Genomic DNA, 4,448 nt, shown 5'->3' on the forward strand with positions numbered 1-4,448 from the left:
TGGTCAGATGGGTAGATTGACAAAATTTTCTCCCATTCTGTGGGTTCTCCCATCATTTTTGTTCATTGGTTTCCTTTGCTGTTCAGAAGCTTTTTTAACTTGATGTGATCCCTTTTGGTCTATTTTGCTTTGGTTGCCTGTGCCTTGTGGGTATTTACTCTTGTAATTTTAACCCAGATCAAAGTCCAGGAAGATTCCCCAAAGTTTTGCTAAATATGGGTTTCATAGTTTGAGGTAGTTACATTTAATCTTTAATCCATTGTTATTAAATTTTTTAATATATGGCAAGAAATTAGGGGTCTAGGTCAGTCTTCTGCATGTGGAATGTCCAGTTTTGTGTGGCAGTGTGTGCGATATATTGAAGGGACTGTGTTTTCCCCAGTGAAGTGGTTCTTGGCACCTTTATAAAAAATTGAAGATAATACAACTTTTGTTTCTGCATGCTGCTATTCATGTTCTCATTGGGCATATGCTGTCTGGTTTTCTATGTCAGTCCATGCTGTTTTGTTACTATGGCTCTGTAGTTTAATTTGAAAATCACGGTAATGATTGCCTCCAGTTCTGTTCTTTTGCTCAGGTGTAGCTTTGGCTATTGTGGATCTTTTGGGTTGGCATATAATCGTGTTATTTTTTCTCGTATTTTTGTGAAAAACTGCGTCACTTGATATTTTGATAGGGGATTTTCCAGTCCACATGTGTTTTTAGAGTGAAAGTGTGTTTCTTGTTTTGCAACAGGTCATGGGTCTCGTTTTGTATGCATTCAGCCAACCTATTGTTTTTTGATTTCAGGAGAGTTTAGATCTATGTACATTAAATGCGCATTACTTGATAAATAAGTACTTCTCCTGTCAATTTATTTTTTGATTCTGATTGTTTTTGGTCTTCTTTCTTTCTTTCCATCCAGGATTCCTTTACTGAACATGATTTCAAGTGGTGATATGATTTACTTCTTGCTTTTTTAATTTTGTGAATCCCATTACATGGTGTTTAGTTTGAGGGTTCCCATGAGACTTGCCCCATTATTTTAACCTGATAAACAACCTAACACTGTTTGCATAAACAAGCAAGTACAAAAAAAGTAATTAAAACTCTATGTATTAACTTTATTTTTCCACTTAACGTGTTGTTTCTATTTATATTCGTTACTATAGTATGTCTTGGAAAATTGTCCACAGATATTGGTTTTGATTCATTCTTTGTCTTTTTTTTTTTTTTTACTTAGGGATAATGGTATGTTACCACACTACAGTTACAGTATTATAATATTTATATTTTTTCCAGTACTGTTACCAGGTGAGTTTTGTATCTTCAGGTGGATCTCTAATTCGTTCATTAATGTTATTTTCTTCTGATCAAAATACTTCTTTAGCATTTCTTGTAGAAAAGGTCTGGTGTTGATGAAATACCCTTTTTTTTATTTTCTGGTAATATATTGACTTCTCCTTCATTTTTGAAGGATATTTTTCACCAGATATACTATTCTAAGGTAAAAGATTTTTTTGTTGTTGTTTTGTTTTCTTCAGCACTTAAATATGTCATGCCACTCTCACCTGGCCTGTAAGATTTTCACTGAAAATCCTGCTGCCAGACCAATTGGAGCTCCACTGTATGTTAGTTGCTTATTTTCTCTTTCTGCTTTTAGGATCCATTCTTTATGCTTGACCTTTGGGAGTTTGATTATGAAATGCCTTAAAGTGGTTTTCTTTGGTTTAAATCTTCCTGGTGTTTTATAGCCTTCTTGACCTTGGATATTGCTATCTTTCTCTAGGTTCAGAATGTTCTCTACTATTATTCCTTTGAAAAAATTTTCTACCACTATCTCTTTCTCTACTTATTTTTTAATGTAAAAACTCCTGGATATTCCCTTTTCATCGATCTTTCTAGATTCTGTATCCATGCTTCATTTATGTTTTTTTCTTTTTTCTTTTTTTCTCCTTGGTGTATTTTCAAGCTCACTAATTCTTCTGCTTGGTGCATTTTGCTAGTAAAACACTCTGATGCATTCTTCACTATGTCTGTTGAATTTTTAGCTCCAAAATTTCTTCTCGATTCTTTGTAAATTATTTCAATTTATTTATTAAACTTATCTGACAGAATTCTGAATTCCTTCTCTGTGTTATATTGAAGTTTTTTGAGTTTTATCAAATCAGCTATTTCGAATTCTCCATCTGAAAAGTCACATATCTCTGTTTCTCAAGGATTGGTCCCTGGTGACTTAGTTTATTTGGTGATGTCATGTTTTCCTGGATGGTCTTGATTCTTGTAGATGTTAGTCTGTGTCTGGGTATTGAAGAGTTAAGTATTTATTGTAGTCATCACTGTCTCGGTTTGTCTGCACCAATCCTTCTTAGGAAGGCTTTCCAGATATTTGAAAGGACTAGCATGTTGTGATCTAAGCTGTATCTGCTTTAGGGGGCATTCCAGGTCCATTAATACAGTGGTTCTTACAGACTCATAGAAGTACAACCTTGATTGTCTTGGATAAGATCTGAAGCATTCTCTGGCTTACGAGACCAAGACTCTGGTTTTCTTTCTTTATTTCCTTTTAAACAAGCAGAGTCCCTCTCTCCATTCTGAACAACCTGAGGCTGGAGGTGGAGTAACACAAATACCCTTCTGGCCATCAGTACTAGGACTGCACTGTGTCAGTACAGCACTGGTTCTCACCCAAGGTCCGTTGTAACCACTCCCCGGCTACATCCTATGATCTCTCAAGGACCTAGTGCTCTACAGTCATCAGATGGCAAAGTCCACCAGGCCTGTGTCTTTTCCTATAGGGAAGCATATTCTCCCAGTTCCCAGGTGGGTTCAAAGTTGCTGTCTGGGAGCTAGGAACTAGGGTCAAAAATCTTAGGCATTTACCTGGTGCTCTACTGTAGTATGAGTAAGCTGGAATTCAAACTAAAAGAAACAGTCTTTCTCACATATACTTCCCCCTTCCCAAGGCAGAGGAGCCTCACCTTGTGGCTACTGCCACCAGAGGCCAATGGAGAGTACTACCAGAGTACCAGCAATGTGCCCTTAAGGCCCAAGTGCTCTTAAGTCAGCTTGTGGTGAATCCTGACTGGCCTGGGACTTACCCTTCAGGGTCATGGGCTCTCTTTTCCCCCAGGGAAGGTCCAGAAATGTCATCCAAGAGCCAATTCTTGGAATCAGAAACACCAAGTGCTTTTTTTTTTTTTTTTTGTTCTACCACCCTGTGGCCGAGCTGGTACATAAGGTCCAAGACAAAGTCCCCTTTCCTTTTCCTCTGCAATTGTCAAGCAGAAGGAGCCTCGCCCTGTAGCCACAACAGCTGAGAATGTGCTGAGATTCACCTAAAACCAACAAGTCTCCGAGTCTCACCTAAGGCCCTCACCAGGGTGCCTGGAAATCACTGCTGTTCATTCAGGTCTAAGGGCTCTTTAGACAGCAGGTGATGAATGCTGCCAGGACTGGGTCCTTCCCTTTAAGGCAGCAGGTTCCTTTCTGACCCAGGGTGTGTCTAGAAATGTTGGCCAAGAGCTAGGGTCTTGCATGGGAACCTCACGACTCTGACAGCACTATATCCTGCTTTGGCTGAGCTGGTGTCCAAGATGCAATATAATGTCCTTCCCACTCTTCCGTCTCCTCTCCTCAAGTGAAAGGAAGGTGTCTCTTTTGGAGCTGGGAGCTGTGCAACCTGGAATTAGGGGAGGGGTTACACCTGCATTCCCTTAGACACCCTGACTGCTATCCCAGTAGGTCATGTGATCCCCAGTCTAATGTCTCTGGACCCAGTTCAGCACTAATGCTCATGTAAAATTTGCAGCCTTGTGGCCTAGCCTGCATTTCATATTCTTAGGGCCCCAGAGCACTTTAGCTCCTGGTAGTGAGGCTCACATAAACTCACTTTCTGGCTGCTGGAATTGGCAATTGCCCTCTACCTAGCACTGGTTTCAGTGCTCCCTCTGTGGGTGGCTGCCAGCTGAGTTTGGTCTGGTTGTCCTTTCTGCTCTAACAGTACTGCACTGAGTTTCATGCCTCACAATTGCTGCAGTCTTTCTCGCCCCATGCACCAAAACTCTCTCTTCATTCTGCTGCTGCAGGGGAATAGGTGATGAGGGACATTGGCTATTCAATGCTGTTTTCCTACCTCTTTAGTGACTCTTCCAGCAATATGACGTTATAACCAGATACTGTGATTACTTACCGGATTTCTGGTTCTTATGAAGGTGTTATTTTGTACAGATAGTTGTTATAGTGGCCTCTTTGTGGAGGGGGGCAATCATTGGAGACTTCTATTTTGCCATTTTACTCTGCCCTCTCTCTAATAGTAGCTTATTCAAACATAGTTTACACACCATAAAATTTACTCTATTAAAGCTTACAATTTAATATATTCACTGAGTTGTGATATCTTCATGAGTAAAATGTTGAATCATTTTCATCACCCCATAATGTAACCTCAAACTCATCAGCAGTCACTG

This window comes from Rhinopithecus bieti, unplaced genomic scaffold (genome assembly GCF_001698545.2).
Source record: "Rhinopithecus bieti isolate Rb0 unplaced genomic scaffold, ASM169854v2 scaffold_3078, whole genome shotgun sequence".
Taxonomy (NCBI): Eukaryota; Metazoa; Chordata; class Mammalia; order Primates; family Cercopithecidae; genus Rhinopithecus; species Rhinopithecus bieti.